General features: G+C 43.7%; 1 protein-coding gene across 1 annotated transcript in view; it reads right to left on the bottom strand.

The window, feature by feature from the left end:
* The window catches only part of TMPRSS13 (transmembrane serine protease 13), a 208,366-nt gene extending 189,799 nt beyond the window's left edge, over nucleotides 1-18,567 (bottom strand). Inside the window, exon 1 of the mRNA XM_085647430.1 lies at nucleotides 18,506-18,567. The gene's annotated coding sequence lies outside the window, so the exon portion shown is untranslated. The remainder of the gene's footprint in view (nucleotides 1-18,505) is intronic.
* Nucleotides 18,568-22,456: the final 3,889 nt, after the last annotated feature.

The following is a 22,456-nucleotide window of genomic DNA, read 5'->3' as shown; positions in this document are numbered from 1 at the left end:
TCTGAAGCTTAACCCCGACAAGACTGAACTTCTGCTTGTCGGGGGCATAGCCAACCCTTGGAATTCCACCTTTTGGCCCCCTAGGCTGGGTACCCCCCCTATTCCCGTCAGCTCAGTGAAGAGCCTAGGGATCATTATCAGTAACGATCTCTCAATGAAACCACAGATTAGTGCAGTGGTGTCCTCTAGCTTTTTTCAACTGAGAAAAATTCGTAAGATCGCTCGCTTCCTGACCACCGAGGCCCTCACCCTGGTATTACTGGCACTTGTCATCTCCAGGTTGGATTATGCCAACTCTCTCTATGTTGGTTTACCCTTCTACCAACTAAAGAGGCTCCAACTGGTCCAGAACCAGGCAGCACGGCTCATTTACCACCAACCCAAATACCAGCACGTACGTCCCCTTCTGAAATCCCTCCACTGGCTCCCAATCATGGAGCGGTGTAAATTTAAACTGGGCTGTATTATTTTTAAATCCCTTGCTGGCACAGGTCCTCTGTTTATTTCCTCACTTCTGCACCCATATGTCCCTTCCCGTACCCTTCGTTCTTCCTCCCTGGCTTTTCTCCAAATCCCTAAGTACAATCGTAAAAAACATGGAGGACTAAGGTTCTCATTTCTTGCCCCCTCCTTTTGGAACGCCCTTCCGTTAAGCTTGAGACTGGCCTCCTCTTTAGCCCATTTTAGGTCTCTTCTGAAAACCTATCTATTCCGTATAGCCTACAATTAGAATCTTCTTAGCCTCTTGGACTGTTTTGTTTTCTGTCTCTCTGTCCTTAGCGCCAAGAAACCGTCTGGTGTTAGCCGCGCTTTATAAGTTCTTTTTACATTACATTACATTACATTACATTACAAGAAGCAATATCTTGGTTTTCAATAATATCCGAAGTTGTGGATAGGACAGTATGCTAGCATACTGCACTAGCAGAGTTGAACTGTACCCTGTTAGAGGAATGTTATGAAAATTAGTCTTAAGATGACGTTTGAGTAGTAATTGGTGAACTTAAAATCCATGCACAGAAGGTACTTTTGTAAAGTGCTGATATATTAATCGCATCTTTATAAAAGCCTATTTTTGCACTCATCTTTATTTGGTGACAAAATCCCAACAGCATATAAGCATGACGGCAAAGTGAAACAAATGAACAGTGAAGGACAATTTGTGAATAGAATTGGGTCTTCAGACTATAACTCATAAATTAAAATGTGTTTGAGCTATCAAAGTAAATTTTTAAGGAACACACACTTGGTCTCAGTTATCGACAACATGTCCCATGTGCAGGTTAACAAAAGGACTACATGATGCCCCCTCAGCAAAACTTAATGGAAACACAAATCGGACAATGTAAATACTATCAAAATGGCATGGTCTTAACCTCTTCTGTGCCCATGACGAGATAGTCTCGTCATGGAGCACGGTCGCGCTGTGCCCATGACGAGACTATCTTGTCATGAAACCCGGCCACTAATGAAACGCCCGGCACAGGAGGGGGAAAGGGCGTGGCACAGAAGGGGTTAATAGAATGCCCCCCAAACAATAACAATCAGTCAAACAACATGAAAGCCAATGGCTGGTGGTAGCAAAAACAACTACGTATTGTATTGTTTTAATAATCTAATAACATGAAGTGGCTAGATGTCTAAATATATCTATAGGCAGAACTAAAAACAAAACATCATTGTAAAGCCAGCCAACTCCGATATCTTTGGGAGTGGTTGAGGGCAAACAAGAAACAGCATTGGTGCATCTTGGATCACACCTTTGCCAGACACCCCATGAGAAAACATCTGTGGACCTGGAAGAAGGAACTACTGTTTTTAACGACAAGATATTTGGATTGGAGACCACTCTGCAAGTTTGGGACACTTGACATTGCACATCTATATGATTTTGAGAGGATCAGTCCCACCTACAAAATGGCAAATACATGTGGCGTGGGAGAAGGCACTAACTGAAGACGATTGGATGGATATAGCCTGTTCAGCTACCAGGGGCCCTGTTACAGATATGGTGCATTTTTCCTGTTTGTGCCATGGCCGACCTTTAACTAGGTGCGCCAAGTGCAAACAGGGAAAGTAGGACATATTACATAGAACGCGCTGTCCTCAGGGCAGCCAAAAACTTGTGCTGCCCTGGGGGCAGCGAATTCAATTAAAATATGGAGTGGCTGCTTCAAAGCTAATCTGTATTTCACTGTGGAGGTGACAACCCGCTTGCAATTCTAAGAGTGATTAGAGATGTGAGTGACTGCACCTGCCTGCAAGGAGATGTCTGGGGGTTCCATAGTGCCCCCTTTCTTCTCCAGAGAGCTGCCATCAGGGGCACACTGACAGTGCGGCACCTTTTTGTGAACCACTCTCAGTGAGCCCCCTGACAGCTTCTTTTCCTGTGCGTCCACATCCATAATATGGCGTGGGTGCAGAGGTAAACAGATTCCTTCATTTGCATGAGGCCCCAACCCCATGCAAATGAAGGAGTGCTCTTTTGAGATAGCGCTGGCACTACATGTGCACTAGCGTTATCTGTATTACAGAAGCGTCCACACAGGCGTCTGCGGCCCCTTCTGTAATACCAAAGTGCCCCTGGGAGCACAAAGCAGACTCACATGCCTGTTGCGCCCCTGGGACACTTTCTATAATACAGCCGCAGAAGTTCCACACAGAAGACGGAGGTGGGCATATGGTTCTTTGAAGATGGCTTACATGTCATGTATACTAAAAATCTGACTTCTGCTGGAGGTTCAGCGGAGAGCTCTTCCTCCTATTCTTTGCTCTGCCATTAGATTGCACAGGTTTCGAAAGAAGATCCTCAGTGACCAGCCGGGCTGCTACAGGTAAGAGCAGTGGGGCCGGCTGGGTGGGATTTCGAGAGACGACCACGATGGAACATTCATTATTTATTTAATTTTCCCGTGTGGTCTAATTTCTAATTTAAAATACTTGTAAAGCGTAGCATACACCTTGCGGTTTCTTGGCGCTGGGGAGATCGGCTCTCGAAATCCCCCCAGCCGGCCCCACTGCTCTTACCTGCAGCGGCCATGGCTGTCAATGACATTACTTATATCACTATTAGCCAGATACCCCATTTCACCACTTGCGCCTTGGTTGAACGGATGCCTGGTGTGAAATGGTGTGAGAGGCTGTAAAGACTTACTATAACTGGTATTATTATCGAGCAAACTATTTTGAGCAAATGGTGTGCGCCTACTATCCCCAACAAAATGGTTTGGTATCAGAGACATTCACAAATAATTGTTATGGAAAAGACATCCCAGAGCTGATGGGGAACTCACCAAGGCTTCCAGAGTCTTTTAGGGCCTACTGCTAGGGTTTTTGCTAAAGTTGCTGGTGACATCACCTGCACTTGAACTCTAAGTGCATCTCACGTCTTTCCATCTGATGTTCAATTGACTGGAGATCAGGGAATAGGAGCTGTAGCGCAGATCGCCTTAATTGGAGGGTGCATCTCAGAGGGATTCCACATTGAATCCCATTTTTGCAGCTGGAAAGCAAGACTTCTGTGGAGCCATGGGAATCAAGAAGAGCATCAAGGAACGGGGTTGTTCGGGTGTTTATGTTGAAACTTGCATAGAAATCAATATAAATCTATTGAACTCTAAAAAGACAAGATTGACTGAAGGTGTCTTAAATAATATACTTCAACGTGAAATCAATGCATATCGAGTACTTATTTCCCGGACATATATATCTACCCTGATCACACTGCAGATCCTAAATTACTGCCTCACTGATGCTCAACTAAACTTCTGTGATCAATGCATTTTTTTCAACATGGCGGGCCTTTAGCATTGGCGAGCTGGGCCCCCCGCCCTTGACATTAGTAGAGGTGCAAGGAGCTGTCTGCATACAGATCATGAATCAGTCACCCTCTGAAATGGCTCTTGCAATTGATCCCACACTGTGTTTAATCATGGTTTTTCTTGTACATGCTTCATATAACCCACTGAAATCATCTCGCCTTCCCATCTCCGTAACACTCTCTACCCGCCTCATCTACAGTTCAGCACTGGCAGGAAGAAGCTGAGCTGAGTGTGATTCAGGGGAAAATGGTGGAGAAGTAGTAACGTTTTCATCATCAGCCAAGGCCTGCCCAGGATCCAATAACCCCAGCCTACCCTCCTTCACAAATTTTATGTCGTAGAAGCAGCAAGGAAGAAAATGTTGGAGGAGACCGCTCACCGCAGAGGCAGAAGTGGTTGGACAGGACAACCGGGCAGGAAGGTCTCAGTTGGGCCTGCTGAACCTCTAAAGCTAAATTCTAATTATTGTTTTTTTACCCTGAAACATATTACATATTTCTGATCACATTGTTGCAAATACAAAACTTCTGTGTTACTTGATTATAGGTATTTTATTAGGTTTATCAAGGGAGTGGATGTGGCTTTATGGCATCGGAACTGGGGAGCTAGGTTCGAGTCCCATTGTCGGCTGAACATCTTATGATTCTGGGCAAATCACCCATGCTTCAATGAATCTGACCTTGTGTAATGTAACTGGTGCTCATGTAAAGGAGCCGAGTTTGTGCTATATAAAAATGTTGAAAAAACCGTTCTACCGTTTCTCTTTGCTTTCTGTAACTTGACGTTTTGTTTCTTCTCACCATAAATATAGGACTGCAAGTGCCTGCATGCAAAGAAAATGCATATTTGCAAAATTTAATGGAGATAGTAGTTTGTTCCTTGTATATCACATTACAGCTCGCCAGATTTCCCTACCCCACCAGGACCGGACAATCCTTTTAGTCCACTGGGCTTTTCCCCAGTGAGCTGGAGCCCTTGGAGGCATGTTTTGCAAGCACACAGCCCCTCCTAATGCCCTAACATTTTCCCAGCTCCCGAAGGTTAATTGGAGCAGACACAGGGAGGCTTCAAGAGAGCGAGAAAGAGATGCAGGAACAGGGAAGGTAGAGAGAAAGCAATAAGAGAGAGAGAAAGAGAGGAGAGAAGGAGAGAGAATGGATGGATAGAAAGAGAGAGGCAAGACAAGGACACGAAGAGAGCGGGTGGGGCTGAGCTTTTTTGTCATGGCTGCTTACACTTGCACTTACAATTTCATGGAGGGAGTAGAGTGTCATAGAGTGGAAGGGCGTAACGTGTAGTAGATTTGAGTGGTGTAGAGTGTCAGAGTGGAGTAGAGTGTAGTGGAGTGGCATTGAGTGGAGTGGAGTGGTGTAGAGCACAGTGGAGTGGCATAGAGGGTGTTGCGTGGAGTAGAGTGTTGTAGAGTAGAGTGACGTAAAGTAGACTAGATTGTTATAGAGTGGGGTGGCATAAAGTGTAGTAGTGTAGGAGAGCGGGATGGCATAGAGTGGAGTCCAGTGTTGTAGAGTGGAGTAGTGTGTTGTAGAAAAGAGTGGAGTAAAGTGGCATAGAGGGAGTTGCGTAGAGCAAGTGGAGTTGTGTTGTAGAGCGGCACAGAGTGGAGTAGAGTGTTGTAGAATAGAGTAGAGTGTCATTGAGTGGAGCATCGTAGGGTGTAGTGTTGAAGAGTGGAGTTGCCTAGAGTGGACTAGAGTGAAGTGGCATATAGTACAGTAGTGCAGAGCAGATTGGCATAGAGTGCATTGGTTTTGAGTAAAGTGGTGTAGAGTGCATTGGTGTGGAGTGGCATAGAGTGCAGTGGAGTAGAGTAAGTATTGCAGATTTGAGTGCAGTGGCGTAGAGTGTAATGGTGTAGAGTAGATTGTTTCAGAGTACAGTGAAGTGACGTAGAATGGAGTAGTTCAGGGGAGAATGGAGTGGTGCAGAATAGAGTGCAGAGATGTAGAGTAGAGTGGTATAAAATGCAATGGTGTAGAGTAGAGTGGCATAAAGTGCAGTGGCGTGGAGTCCAGTGGTGGGAATAGAGTAGAGTGTCATGGAGTGATGCAGAGTGTAATGGTGTAGAGTGCAGTATAGTGACATAGAGTTGAGTGGTGCAGAGTAGAGTGCAGTTACAGAGTAGAGTGGAGCAGAGAACAGTGGTGCAGAGCGCAGTAGCATAGAGTACAGTGGTGCAGAGCAGAATAAATGTAAATGTATTTGTACTTATATAGCGCACTTCTACCCAGAGGTCTCGTAGCGCTGTATTCATACTGCTGTGGAACCCTTCCTGGTTTTCCTGTGAGATGTCCACTCCTGGGCACCCCCAAGGTGAAGCCAGGCATCCTAGCGCTGTCGGGGCCGTTGTGGAGATTATGCAAGCTATTGCCCAGAGGGACCCATGATTAGAATAAGCACCGAGGCGAGAATTATCATGTCCAGGGAAATTGAATCCAAGAGCCGCCGAGGCGGGAATTGAACCCTGGTCCCGGGCCAGACCTCTGCATCAGGGTCTGCCGCTCTAACCATTGAGCCACACTTCTCCACATAGAAGGGGCAAACTTCAACCACAATGGTGTAGAGTGCACTGGTGCAGAGCAGAGTGGGGTTTAGTTCAGTGGAGGAGAGTGTAGTTTTCCACAGTAGACTGTCACAGAGCGCAGTGGTGCAGAGTAGAGTGGTGCAGTGTAGAGCGGCGCAGTGTAGAGTGGTGCAGAGTAGAACAGAGTGGCTAGAGTGCAGTGACATACAGTACATTGGTGTAGAGTATCGTAGTTTGCAGTGACATAGCGTGCAGTAACTTAGAGTGCAGTAGTGCAGAGTAGCGTGGCGTTGAGTTCAGTGGACGAGAGAGTAATCTTCTAGAGTAAAGTGGTGTAGAGTGCAGTGGCGTGGAGTAGAGTTGCGTAGAGTAGAGTGGCTCACAGTAGAGTGGTGCAGAGTAGACTAGAGTGGCGTAGCGTGCAGTGGCATATAGTGCATCGGTTTTGAGTAAAGTGGTGATGAGTGCAGTGGTTTAGAGTAGAGTGGCGTAGAAGGCAGTGGCATGGAGGTCAGTGGTGCAAAATAGAGTGGCTTAGCGTGCAGTGCAGTGGCATAGCGTGGTGCAGAGTGGAGTAGTGTGGCGTAGAATGCAGTGGCATAGACTGCGCTGGCGTAGAGTAGATTGTTTTAGAGTAGAGTGAAGTGAAGTGGCGTAGAGTGGAGTGGTGCAAGATTGAGTTGAGTGGTGCAGGGTAGAGGGCAACAGCATACAGTAGTGGCATACACAGGTGTGGCATACAGTGGTGCAGAGTGGCATAAAGTGGAGCCGCGCAGAGTGGAGTAGAGTGGCATAGAGTGCAGAGGCATGGAGTAGATTGTTTCAGATTAGAGTGAGGTGGTATAGTGTAGAGTGGTGCAGGGTAGAGTGTAGTGGTGCAGGATAGAGTGCACTGATATAGAGTAGAGGCATAGAGTGCATTGGCATAGAGTGCAGTGGTGCAGAGTAGGGGGGCATAGAGTGGATCGGCGTAGAGTGCTGCAGAGTATATTGGAGTGGCCTAGACTGGACTGGTGAATAGTGCAGTGGCAAAGAGGGCAGAGGGGTGGAGTGCACTGGCATAAAATATAGTGGTGCAGATTAGAGTAAAGAGACATAGAGTAAAGTGGTGTAAAGTGTTGCACCAGACGGCAGCAGTGCGATAGCCGGTTGCGGTTGTAGGCCGTTGTTGTTTCAGTGGAACGTGTTCACCTATTTCATTGTTGACAAAACACGCATCTAGCAAATAGTATAAAAACTATGTTTTGACATAGGCAGGATGTTTAAGGCTGCAGTGTAAATAATCTAGTTGTTTCTGGGCTACTGTTTGTAGTTTTCTTGAAAGTAGTTTTCTATGGCAACGTGCTATGGCAAGTGTTGCACATACTAAGGCTATTGCTCAATAAGTGTAGTTCGGTAGGCTACACCTTTTGGCTTGCCAATGCGTGTTATTACTAAAAGGGTTTGGTACTCTGGCTCGCTGACTGTAAACAGAAAGATTATTAGACACTCATTGAGCAAAACCCAACAGTGCTTTAATAGAAGAACCTCCAACATAAATATTTGTTGCCACACAGTGTGCAGGCTTCTTTTAAAGGTTTATGTCACAGCCTTGTAAACTGGAGCACAGGAGGGGCATACGCGGGCTCCATGGGAGGAGCAATCTGCATTATTCTTGCATTCCTATAAAAGATCTCACTTTGAAGTCACAGAAAGAATAGTAGTCACCAAGCTCCCTTGCAAAATGGAGCCTCACATTAGACCTTTGTGTTTAAATGTGCAGGATGTGTGACAAGATAGGAACAAGAATTAAAGGCCTGTTTACTAAATGGGAGATCTCGGAAGGATACAGTAAATAAGGTTTGGGCAAGGGAAGGGAACAACTCAAGCTGGACAGCCTAAAACAAATAGAGCCAGCAAATAGAAAGCAGGGAAATATAAGTTACAAACCACAAAGCCAATGGTAATCAATAGGTAGAATGCATTCCCAGGTAAGCTTTCTGAATGTCCACAAGATGTCTTCGGCAAACCAAACAGCTGTGCTGTCTGGTAGGCTTTGGTCTAAAAAAAAACACTGGTGGCCCTTAGGCACCAGCCCATCACCAGCCCCCCAATGCCCAACTGCCCTCCTACCCAATCCAAGGCTGCTCTGTCACAGCTCGTATCTATACTTTCTCCCCCTACTTATACACCTCGCCTACACCACTGCTTTGACCCTCCAGAGCCCGCCTTCTGACTGCTCTTTCTACATATACAAAAAATTATATCACAATACTTGGGATTGCCTATCCCTACTACCTACAACATGAAGGTATACATACCTCTCAAGTCAAAACCCTTTCAAGCTCATCACCCTAAAGCCTCGTACAAACTAAAATCACTCCCACCCTTTTATCTTGCCTCCCAAGGGAAGCAACCCAAACTGCATGTCAATGAATTCAAGAGATGCTCAAGCACACGCATCAGAAATCACCGACAGCATTGTCACCCACGCTCTGGATTCATCATGGAAACATGGCTGTTCCTCCATCTACACCTCCACCACATTCCAGAAGGGTACTTTCTCCATCATAAAGATACATCTCACAAAATTGGAGGAGACATCATTGCCACACCCACACCCAACTTGACCTGACCAACTGTGGACTCAATAAGCAAACCCCTCCCACACGAAAAGTTTATCAGAGGAAAACACAACGCATCTACACCAGTAAACTCACATCAAGAAAAGGACAACCCTCTAGTTAGAAAATCCGAGGAGAAAGCACAACTCTTCCTAATCACAGCAAACTGTACAAGATCAAAGAAGTTGACACAAAAGTAAAGTTTTACTTATAAAGACAAATAATGTAAAAAAAAAACACAATGAGACGTCAAACCACGCAAAAACAAGATTCCAAACTTTCATACCCAATTCTTAAATCAACAATCCAAAGTTACTGTATAGTAGCAACAAACAGCGCTGATTAATGTTCTGAAAGGAATATCTATATGCAAATCAGATTAGGAACCAATTCATCCTTCATTCCACCCTTGGCCAAAAGAAGAACATGCAAAACGTTATTATTCAGAATAATAGACACTGAGCCCCTCTTTACCAACCTTGGTTTCATTTATATTCTCATCATATGCTGGTGATCCCATTACATCACACGTCATAGAATGAAATGCTCAGTTCATACCCCCTTAATTTTCAAAATCATCAGTTCATCACAAGAAAATGGCATGTCTACTTCCTCTCCAATCTGAACACATCATGCTTTTGCTAAAAAGATGAACTTTGGATTTTATGACTTCCAAAACTCATGGCCTATCTCCAGACTTCCGTTCCTTGGAAAGATTATAGAATAAAGTTTTCTCCATACATCTTCATTTTCACATTTCGATGAATAACCTATTCAACTATTTCCAATCTGTATTCCGTTGTAAATACGGCTTGGCACTGCAGTAGTGACCATTCACCTTTTCAATACTTCAGTTTATCTACTGGATGAAGGATATATCTGCTTATTGTCAGCTGCATTCAATGCAAATATATCTCAATATAAACATCTTCCTGGATAAACTCCTAAAATTTATGAGCTAATTTTTTCTAAAACGAATTCTCAGAAAACCCAATGCTGTATTCCAATGATTCACCACTGCCATTTAAAAAAAATGTCTTATAATCTCTCTGACCTTGGCATTCTACACCACACTAGTTCTCTCTGCAAATTCACACAGTCTCATCAATTGACCAAAAGTTACCAAGGATTCCACACTGAGCCAAACTCACAAAAACTGCCACTTTCCAACTAGACATTTTTATTAAACTGAGTCTGTCCGTTACTCTCACTGACTTTAGAACGTTTGTGCAGCATTGGTCCTGTTACATCTGGATTGTGGACATGCATTCTTGTCCAAGCTCCCAGCTTCAGACTTAGCTCTGCTGCTGTAGTATAATAATAATAATAATAATAATAATAATAATAATAATAAACAATTTTATAAAGCACATGGCTACACTAACTAGTGTGTCCCCACACTGAGGCACCAAGAAAAACAGGATCAGAGCAAAAGAATGAAAACAAGAGAGATTAGACGGGGGGGGGGGGCTTAAAGAGGGAAAGAGCCAGTTCTTTAGCTTTTTCCGAAAAGTTGTTTCTGAAGACAACAGCCGGAGCCCCTGTGGAAGTCCATTCCAATGTTTGGCTGCTAAAAAACTAAAGGAGCGACCACCCTTCCTTGCTCTCCTGATGGTCAGAATGCAAACCTGCCCCGTCCCGCTAGATCTATGACTGGTAAACAACGACAAGAAACCAATCCACATCACTGCATTATGAAAGGCATATGTGGGCTACCCTTAAAAGCCAGGATACACTTTAAAGTGGTTTGCATTTCTCACAAAGCCGTGCATCTCGGTCTTGTTATCTGTGAAGCACTCCTTCACAATATTTAGCTAGGCTTTAGCTATATTTAATAAACCAAAGGTTACAGGGACGTTATACTCAGGTTCTGAATTTACACACCTAAAACAATAGAAATTCAGCCAGTATAGTTAAAGTTATTTCAAGTAACTACAGCTCGTGCCCTTAGATAACTATAACTTGTGCCCCGCAATGCACAGTTTTCGCATCAATAATTTTATTGTAAATGTTGCAGTGATAATACCAATGTCGCTATAGAAGATCAAGGATGTAATATGAGGGGTAGTTAGTTGTGCATGGTGAGGGAGCAAGGTATAGCTACCTTAGGGCCCGAGCTATAGTTACTTGAAATAACTCTAACCACAACAGCTGAATTTCTATGGTTTTGTGTGTGTAAAGTCAGAACCTAACTATAACATCCATGTAACCTTTGTTTTTTAGTGAATTTCTAAGGTTTTTTAAATGCTAATTCCTAACTATAATGGCCGTGAAACCTTTGTTTTTTTCAGTGAATTTCTATGTTTTTTTAAATGCAGCGGGCGTTGCCCGCATGGACTGGCCTGCAGCCAGGCTCTGAGGCCAACCCCCCACTTGCTACCAATACCACACTGCACATGCCCTTTGGCCGTGCGCAACGGGGGGTGAGTTTTAATGTATCTCTCTGAAGGCATGAGGTTCTTGAACTGAAATCCACAAAAAGTCATTTTTTGACCTGATGACTTTTGGATGGTTATAGTCTAATGGCCATTTGTGCACTCATGTTAAGTGTTTGGCCAAAGCTAACTCAATATGTCTGTATCTACTTTCCATTTCACTGGGGGGGGGGGGTGCAGATGTGGCTTAATGGCTAGAGCTGCTGATTTTGGAACCCGTGACCCAGGTTCAAATTTCACCTTTGGGTTTGGCTCAACATTGAGGGATTCTAGAACCTCCCATGTGGCTGAAAAATAAAATGTGGAATGTATTTGTGTAATCCTTACTTGAGGTACACGATCTTGCAGATTGGCTCCCAACAACCCATGTAATGTAGAGCGCTCCATCGCTTCCTTGCTGGGTTTGTGCTAAATACCTATATAGGCACATTTGACTATTCTTCCCACATGTCGTTCCATCAAAATCATAGTTATAGCAGAAGTAGCATCACGTGGCCTTTCCTGTACAAATGACATCATAGTAGGTACTTTTACACGAAACTGCAGGGTGATTATGCAGCCGTAGGCAAATAGTAGTTGGAGTAACACCCAACAGCTCCAAGCAGATCCATCTGACAAACAAACTCTGGTCCATGTCAATATCCCTTGTCATCAGGGCTTGTCCCTGAGACAGCACAGGAAAAATACACAATTGATAAATCGGGCCATAAGTCTCTTGATTATACACTTCAAACACCGAAAGAAAAGAATGACTGCATTCTGCTGGTGGTGGTGCTACTACAAAACTGCATAGCATTCGACACTACTCCAGGGGCCAGATGTACGACCATTGGATTTAGCGCCTCGCAATTTCCGACAAATTGCGAGTCTCAAATTGCGAGCCGCTAAATCCAATGTACAACAGTGTCACAGATACTGTTAGCGATTCCCAATGAGGTCGCAAAATGCGAGGCTTATCAATATTCATGAGCCACTCGCAATTTGCGACCCCATTGGGAATGGCCAGCCTCACAGGGATGGTGGCCTGCTGGGGTCAGCAGACCACCATGTCTGTGACTGCCTTTCAATAAAGCAGTTTTATTTTAAATGCAGCTCGTTTTCCTTAAAGGATAACAGGATGCATTTAAAAAAGAAAAAATTAAACTTTTCATTTCATTTTTTAAGGGAAGGTAGTGGTCCCTGGGACCACTGCCTGCCCTTAAAAAATATTTTCCCCTGGATTCCCAAAGGGGAAGTGGTCCCCTTCCCCTTTGCGAGTGCTTTACCACCCCACCCTTCTGAGAAGGGTGATAAACTGCGACTGTTTTGCGACCGCAATTGCGGTCGCAAAAGAAACATACATACCTGGAGGACTCGCTATTAGGAAGGGACGCCCTCGGAATGCCTCTTCCTAATAGCGACTCGCTTTTCCTATTTTGCGAGTCGCAAATAATTTGCGATTCTCAAAATGGGAATAGTACATGTCCATCTCGTTTTTTGCGGTCACAAAGGGGTCTAAAGCCTCTCTGCGACCGCAAAAAAGGGTTGTACATCTGGCCCCAGGTTTCTAGCTGCTGCTATTTACGAAAGTGCTGAGGGGTGATGGAACTTCCTGAAAGGAGTTTACTAGGAAAGTGTACTCTTCATTTTTGCATGGAAACTTGAGAAGGTAATATTTCGATCATTTAAGTCAGTGATACTCAAAGTACGGCCCGGGGGGGGCGCTTGCGGCCCAGGGGCATAACACAGGCCACCGCATCCCCCGCGATGCGGGGGGGCCGAGCTGCAGGGGGCCCCCTCGGCACAGTACTTATGCCTGAGCGCTCTGGAAGAAATCCAGAGCGGGGGCCCCTCCATGTGTATTGCAGGGGGGCCCCTTGAACTTTCGTTACGCCACTGCTAGCGGCTCTCTATACCTTTACCGGTGGCCCCCCTGGTTAACAGCAGCACGAGCTACTGTTTAGTTGCTGAACTCTAATATTCATAAAGAAAATGGTAAATAAACAGGCAACCATTTTTTAACCTGCAAATAAATGCTTGCCTGTTTATTTAACATTTTTTAGACCTCCTCACACAATCCCTGACCCACCTAAACTCCCTTCTGCCGTACTCCTGGCATCAGTGTGGCCCTCTGTTACAACACAGACCGTATGATCTAGGTGAAGCTTTCCCCACGTTTAGTAAACCTGGAAGGTACATTGCTCGTTACCTTTGGTAGTTAGTTTTGAGAAAGGAGTCGCTAAAATGGAAAGTTACCCAAACCAGGGCCAGCATACTGCATTACACTGCTGTACCTTTGACGTCAGATACGAGGCACTCAGACCCAGGTAGACTTAAAATATAATTAGGCAAATTTGAGGGAATTCCATGCTGAAACCAGAAGCCAGTGGACATCCCTACAAGCCCAATAGGCATGGTGGCTTTTCTTGAGACAAGCAAACACATGATTCCAGCATTGTGGCTGAGAAGTCTTGGCGACCTGGGTCAAAGGCGTTATAATAATGAATCTGTAAATCATACCCCCCAGCCCCCATATGCAAATTGTGTTTTTCCCATGCACCAGGAAAGGCAAGCTAGGTCTAAGGTTAGGAATTTGAAAAAAGCTGTTCTAATGTCAGCCTATAAGTACTGGGGACAGTGTCAGTCAAATTTACATAGACCTCCAAGGTCATTGACATCTATTACAGTTTCCAAAGGTTGTCCAAAAAGAAACGGCGTTGGAATGTTCTTAAGGGTTGTTCAGTCGAAAGAGGATCTGTTCTATGTTAGCATCATGTAGGTTTAGGAAACTATTGGCCATCATATAATTCCACCCTCAGGAAAGACTAGCCAGTACTGAAAGGCTTCCACCTTCAAAGACCTGCCGTGCATGTCAAGCAGGTAGGACTGGCTAAAAACAAGAAAACCAGGTAATAGGTGATAAAGTGAGGTCAGAAACAACAAAGTTGGCGAAAAGGGTGATCGCTGAGGAACCCCACAAACTACCTCAGTTTTAGGCAAAACAAAATGATCAATTGAAACAGCTTGGGATCACCTACTAAGTATGGAATGAAACCAGACTAGGGTAGAGCTAGATTAATTTTATGCTGTGGCTAGCCTCTACAAATGGTTCGGGGAGATGTCTAGAAATGAATTACCATATCGGTGCAGAAAGAAAGTCCCGCCCCTAACATAAGCAAACTTACCGTAAAGATTTAAGCAAACAGTCTCCAAGCAAAATCACTGGCAGAGAACTGCATACACTCTCCTAGGACTCCAAACCGCAGTACCAGCCCAACAGTAAATTTTCCACATTCTAAGGCATGTCGCGCTTAAACCTTCTGGGCCCGATTCACAGAACTAACTTAAGACAAAATCCTAAACTTACTACCATTTTGGTATTCACAGAAGGCACTTACTCATTTTGGTATTCACAGAAGGCACTTACTCATTTCGGTATTCACAGAAGTTAGGAGTCCTAACTTTAGGACTCCTAAATGCCTTCTGTGAATACTGAAAGTCTTAAAATTAGGATTTTTCTCAGTTTAGTAGTAGTATAGTTAGGACTCCTAACTTTAGGACTCCTAAATGCCTTTTGTGAATACCAAAAGCCTTAAAATTAGGATTTTTCTTAGTTTAGTAGTAGTAAAGTTAGGAGTCCCAACTTTAGGACTCCTAAACTGAGAAAAATCCTAACTTTAAGAGTTTCGATATTCACAGAAGGCATTTAGGAGTCCTAAAGTTAGGACTCCTAACTTCTGTGAATACCGAAGTGAGTAAGTGTCTTCTGTGAATACCAAAATGAGTAAGTGCCTTCTGTGAATACGAAAATGGTAGTAAGTTTAGGATTTTGTCTTAAGTTAGTTCTGTGAATCGGGCCCTCTGACTCTAATAGGGCTCTGCCCAAGAAGTACAAGGTATTGCACATTCTAAGTGAGTCCATAAACAAACAAGCACCATATTGTCTCTGAAAACCACGCAGCATTATCAAGGAACCTACTTTTTCCAGTCACATGGGCTTTATACTTCGTACATAAAAACATACCTTCCTCTGTGCGGCTGTATCTTTACCGGATCAATACACCCTCATCTGTGTTTGGGCTTTACTTCCCAGCTACTACCCATATATTTCCCAAGGTAGAAACACCTTTACTCTGATCATTGCGGCTCCAACCAGTTCCAATCTCCAATTTAGCTTATAAGGTGATGAGCATTCTTTTTTGTGATGGACAGGTGCCAGTTACAGTCTCATCTATGGCCCGACCCTCCACTGTACACAAACGTCAAGACAGAAGATCTAGCCATCTTTTCACTCTGCCTGTCCAATTCCCTGACTATTTAAATGTGATAAATAGCTGAAACAGCTCTAACATGTGGCTTTTTTTTTATGAAATGGAGTATGGACTACAAGGGCGCCTTGATAAAACAAGCATTGGCAAAGCCAATAGGTTTTGCCTACGCGAGAGCCATTGGTTTTGCCAATGTCTTTTAGCCATGTTGTACAGCAGCCTGGAGTGGAGTGGTGTAGAGTATAGTGAAGTGGCATAGAGTGGAGTGCCATAGAGTAGAGTGGAGTGGCATACAGTGGCATATAATGAAGTGGTAGAGTAGAGTGGAGTGGGATAGGGTAGACTGGAGTGGACTGGCATAGAGTAGAGTGGCGTACAGTAGAATAGAGTGGAATAGAGAGCAGTGATGTAGAGTGGATTGGCATAGAGTAGAGATGAGTAGAGTAGATAGTATAGAGTGGATTGAGGTAGACTAGAGTTGCGCAGAGTGGTGTGGAGTGCCGTAGAGTGGAGTGGCATGGAGTAGACTGGTGTGGAGTGGAGTAGAGTGGCGTAGAGTAGAATGGTATATATTTGAGTGGTGTAGAGTAGATAGAAGTAGAGCACAGTGGTGTAGAGTGAAGTGTCATAGAGTAGAGTAATGTAGAATGGCATAGAGTACAGTGATTTAGGCTAGGGTGGTGTAAAGGGGAATTGTGTGGCGTAGTGTTAAGTGGCGAACAGTAAAGTGGCGTACAGTAGAGTAGCAAGCAGAGTCGTGTAGAGTGGCATAGTGTATAGTGGTGTAGAGAAAAGTGGCATATAGTCCACTGAGGTAGCGTGCATTGGCTTAGAGTAGAGTTGTGCAAAGTAGAGTAGCGTAGAGTGCAGTGGCATAGAGTAGAGTGCAGAGGCATAATGTAGAGTGGTACACAGGTAGAATAGCGTACAGTGCAGTGGAGTAGAGTGCAGTGCATTGGCATAGAGCAGAGTGGTGTAGAGTAGAGTGGCGTAGAGTGCAGTAGCATTGAGTGGTGTAGAGTAGAGTAGAGTGCAGTGGCATAGAGTGCCATGGTGTAGAGAAGAGTGGTGTACAGTGATGTGTCAAAGAGTACAATGGTGCAGAGTAGAGTGCAGTGGTGTAGACTGCAGTGGCAGAGAGTAGGGTGGCATAAAGTGCAGTGGCATGAAGTAGAGTGGTGCAGAGTATAGTGCTGTGGTGTAGAATACAGTGGTGTAGAGTGGCACAAAGTAGAGTACAGTTGCGTACAATGTAGTAATTTTGAGATGGGTAAGAGCAGAGTAGAGTGGCATAGAGTGCTGTAGCATAGAGTACAGTGGTGCAGAGTAGAGCAGAGTGGAGTAGAGTGCAGTGGTGTAGAGTGCAGTGGCACAGAGTATAGTGGCATAGAGTGCAGTGGCGTAGAGAAGAGTGGTGCAGAGTTGAGTAGAGTAATGTAGAGTGCAGTGGCACAGAGTTGAGTGGTGCAGAATAGAGTGTTGTAAAGTTCAGTGGTGCAGAGTGTAGTGTAATATAGTGGTTGCAGACTAAAGGAGTTCAGTCACATAAAGTGCATAGGTGTAGAGTAGTGCAGAATAGAGTGGCGTAGAGTGCAGTTGCCTAGAGCAGAGTGACGCAGAAGAGAGTGCAGTAGAGTGGAATAGAGTAGAATGGAGCAGAGTAGAGTAAAACAGAGTAAAGTGCAGTGGCATAGAGTAAAGTGGTGCAGAGTAGAATGCAGTGGCGTAGAGTAGAGTGCAATGGCATAGACTGCAGTGGCATAGAGTACAGGGTATGGGGTGGGAAGGAAAAGAATCAATATGGAAGGGGGATTTGGTGGGAAGGAAGAGAAGCTACATGGATGGAGATATAGAAGACAGACTGAAAACATAGGCACTCATATGGAATGCTTGAACACAAAGGAAAAAGCAGCTCAAAAACCAGGAGCAGTGCATGGACGCAAATACTTGGTCTATACTCCAGGGAAGGGTCAAACACAAGAAAAAGGACATGACGCCCACAAATGGAGACAAAGGAAATGAAAGCAAACCTGAAGTTAACATGGTAATGGTAAGCTGTGATCGGGCTGCAAGCCATCTGTATGTAAACAAATGTCTTGCAGAGAAACGCATGTGTTGTCCAGGTGAAACCTAGAAAAACAGCATGCCAGCAGGGACCAGAAGATGGAGTTCATAAATTAATATTAGCGTGAACCACAAAGGGGAACTTTGTAAATGGGATAAAGTACACACTGTCTTACATTATAAGGATATCGCAAGTCAAAGAGGAGTTAATGAGGAATTAGACGAACAAGACCGCAGTTTTGTTCCTTTATAAGGTCAAGGAACTCCAAGATTACTTGTAATATTCTTTTAATGTATGACAAACTGTATTTTATTTCTTATGACACATGTTGACACCGTCACCCTTCCCACAAATTGCTTAAATCCTTGGGACCTGATTCTCAAATTGCACTTTGCAGTATTTTGTGTAATGCTACAAAACATACTACAAAATGATCCACAAAATGTTAGGTCTCCCAATACTTTTATGTGCAGAGTTATGTGGGATCTCCACACACGTAAGTATAGATTTTAGATTAAATGTAGGAGGAACACATGGGAGTGTGTGGGGAAAAGGGGGAGACTTACTACTAAAGTGGATGGGATTAGGGAAGTGTAGATGGTGTTTTAAGAGTGCCAGGGAGGGATTTAGGAAGGGGCATAACCTACTCACACAAGAGTAAGCCAATTGCATTACTCTGGGGGGGAGACACATAACTTACATGATTGCAGCAAGATTACACCCTGAGTTTGTAAACAAACGAAAGTAATAAACTTAAAGGAAAGTGTTAATGTACTCAAAAGTGTACATTACCTTTGTGAATCAGAGCCTTGGTGTGAAGCTCTTTCATATGAGACAGTGTGGTTGCAGACATGAAGAATAAAAGTCGAATCTGTAGTGCACAAAAAAAACTAATTAGAACATTTTTAGAATTTTTTTTAAAATTTGTAGCAAAAAGATATTAGTACCAGGTTAAAATGTCAGATTTATAACATGCCATAGCTCAGAATGAGTAGAAACATGAAGAGAGAGGGCCTGATTACGAGTTTGGCAGATGGGATACTCTGTCACAAACGTGAAGGATACCCCGTCTGACATATTACAAATTCATTGCTTATAATTGAATTGTAATTTGGCGGATGAGATATCTGTCGCGGTTGCGACGGAGTATCTCATCCGCCGAACTCCAGAGTCTATATTTCCTGTGATACTTTAAAATTAAACATGTTGGCATGAATATCTGCTTTCTGCTGTTCACTGTTCATTTAATTAAAACAGATCAAAGAATAACAAACATTAGCATAGCCAATAGGTCTCGCCTTTGGGACCTTATAAGTGTTTAGCCTTGCAGCACATTATTCTGGGTGCTGTGTCGCCAGGAATTGAAGAGCTATACAATTACTCCACAGTGGGTCACACAGTCTGATCCGATTCAGGAATACATATGATAAAACAAAATCACTTGGAAGTTCGGAAACTTTAGTTCATCCAAGTTCTACTTTTCTGCTGACTTTAAAAAAATAGTTGTCATGTTACCCTCCTCTTCATACTAGTACCAGCATATTGAAGGGTTAACACTGATACTATATATCCTCTGAATCCCACTTTAAGATGTGTAAAGGATGCTTGTTTCGAGTACAGGATTGACAACTTTGAATATATTTTTACTGTGTGAGATGAGCTAGATCTTGAAGGAGTGAGACCTGGAATTGTTTTTTTTTTGGGGGGGTCTTTGAGTACATCACCATATGAGCAACTGAAGAGGGTGCAACTCACTAGTGCTCCAGCTGGCCCTTCCACTTAAACCAATAGCAAAGACTTCTGAGGCTCTTGGAGACATGCTAGTGAAGTTGTAAAACCTCTAATGGATCTTGTCTGCTCGGAATCTCCAAACACAAGCTTGTGAAGCCAACAGAGCGTCCCATGCTCTGGCACTCTAAAGAGCAACATGCATGTAGTACTGACATGCATACAAAATAAATTATTCTACATGAAGCGACCAGACTGCCACAAATGGATATTAAGCACTACGGAAATGTATGAAACCATTAGAACGAACACGTCTGCAATGGCACTGCATGGAGAAGTGAGACACTTTTAAAGAGACAGGGAGATAATAAAAATTCACACAAGCAACGGTGCGGGAGGGGGTCTGGATGGAGAATAATCTATTATCAAGGGAAAGGTGGCGCAGCGCAAGGCCGGAGTGGCTAGCAAACAGGAGGCATTTATTTACTACATGAAATTTTTAAGGGTCAAAAAGCAGAATAGTAGCAGTAATAACGTGTTTCCTACAATTGAAAGTACGAAGTAGACGTACTTCTAAACAACGCTATGCTTACAGCCCATTGAAGGTAAACCAAATAACTTCGTATTCATTTTTGCGCACAAAAATACGACTCATCAGCAGCTAATACAGCCGTACTACAAATGCAGCTCTTTGTGCTCGACTTCTCATTTCATGCTCCTGCGGCACCAATAAAATGCTACAGTCTTTGTTACCATTCAGTGGAAACTTAAGGCTCGGTCAGATGGAAGTAATCGAGCTCTGAGTGGATCATCTAACAACTCCTTCTCAGAACAAATGGCCATGCTGTTACCGATGGTAAGGAGTAAAATGTGTGGCAAAGAACGCTTCTAAATGTAACCTAATAGTAGTACAATGCAATTTACAAATTTGAACAATTAAATGAAAAGTGATCAATTGCACATTTTAAACTGGGGAAAAAAGCTGCACATACCAATGCATCTGGTGACCAGGTTTACAAAACAAAGTGACAGGTTGCTGCCATGCAAGAAGGACTCTAGCTGCAAGACTTTGGAAAACAAACAGCTCCAGGACTAACGCGGTAGCTGTAGCTGTTCTTGTGGGTTCTTATGGAACTCTGGCATTGTATTGTAGTTAGAAGTAGGCGAGTGGCTCAAACAAGTACGAGCCGAGCCCACACAACAACAAGCAGCAATGTGGGGGAGTGGTTGGGCCACGGTATAGGTGAAAACGTGCTGCACTACCAAGGCTCTCTGACAGAGGTCCCAAACAGGACTATAAGAATAGGCATTTTCTGTGCTTATGTTTGCAGACAGTGCTCTCTGCTCTGGCAAACAAGGTCAATGCAATTCATATGTAAAAAAACCTACATACACATACAAAAGAGAAAAAAATAACAATGGTATTAAACAAAGGCTATCCGCACGTTTGTGCATGCCACAACGTCCCCTTGGTGTATTATTGCTGAGAAGGAGTTGTGTGGCTACAACTGCCGGGTCATCACAGCATTTTCAATAACGCGCTTTTAAAGCAGTGAGCGCCTTCCACAACGAAACTAAAGAATCCAAAGGGGAATGCTGTAGAGAAAAAAACAGGCTACCTGTAGGAAAGTCACAGTTCCGATAAAGTCAGCTGGAGAGGCAAAGGGGGAGGCTTGGAAAGAGCAAACCCACAGTTTTACTTATTTACTATGCAGCACGAAGCACCAACACTTCCTTACCATTGACCAGCTGCTGGCCAAGTGGGAAAAGACTGAATTAAAGTATTAACACGGCACCTAAAATACACAACAAGAGAGAGTGGCAACCATAAGGAAAGATCAAGCATGGCAAATGAATCAGTGAACCTTTCCTCAAGCTGGCGCATGAAGTAAACAAAACACGAACACTTCTCACTACAAACCAAAAACACAGGCAGAAGCAGGCCAACAAAATAAAGAGTACTCTTAAAGTATCCTAAATAACATGAAGAGTAAGAGCACATGTAACAGGGGCAGTCCTCATATGAGGATACAAAAGTCCAAAAGGAGGGACTACTAAGCGTACTGAACAAACAAAAGCCTGCATTTACAAAGGACAGAAAGAGGAACCAATGAAAAAGATGGGTGGTGTTTGACGCCCATTTTGTAGGTACAGCATGTCTCGAAGATAAAGCATGTGTCGAAGAGACAGCACGCATGCACTACCTAAGCAAGACCTAAAAAGCACTTCTCGTTTTCCTTGTTTAAAATACAACCCTGATTATACTCTATAACCTGTTTTTTACTTTGGCGGCTGGCTCTGGCATGTATTATGAAGTCACAATCATTTATTACAGTTAAACTGCTACATCATTTTCATATTAAATGTACCTTGGGACGTTACAATAAAACAGCAATATGGAAACTCGAAACTTTTGTTTATGATAGGAGAGTAGCTTCCATGTGCTACAATTGGTTAACTGTGAGGACCCCACCATGTAGGCATGGCTTTTCACATCAGAGGTGGTTTCTGCCAGCATGCTGGGCACTTCCATGGGGAAGAGCTCTGTAGTGACATTCTTTCACGTCAGTGAAACGTACTTGAATCTATAGTGGATGTTGAAAATATGGGCCTCAAGAAGAAGGGGACATACATTTTTAATACCCACATTAGAAGAATACCTGACATGGTGGGAGCTTTCTCTTACACGTCAAGGACTCTTGCAGCTAGTTTGAGCTCTTCATGGTTTATTTGGTGGTCCTGCGCAGAGGATGTGTCCTTGAAAATGGTCCTACACATCAGTATGCTTAGATTTGGCAGCCAGTCTGATTTCCTTTCTGGTTGCACAGCTATATGGAATGCCAACTTCCCTGCCCACGTAATATAACACAGGAAAACAAGTGGGCGGGCATGACTTTTGTTGTTTGTTGACAGAAGTCTGATTACCACCCACTTCTAATAAAGACGTAAGGCCTTGGTTATAAGTGCCCAGTTAAAATGTCCATTATTTTGCTTCACTGGAATTGCAGATACCGA

This window comes from Triturus cristatus, chromosome 3_2 (assembly GCF_964204655.1).
Source record: "Triturus cristatus chromosome 3_2, aTriCri1.1, whole genome shotgun sequence".
Lineage (NCBI taxonomy): Eukaryota > Metazoa > Chordata > Amphibia > Caudata > Salamandridae > Triturus > Triturus cristatus.
Note: the sequence above shows the minus strand (reverse complement) of the source record. Positions and strands in the feature narration are given on the sequence as shown.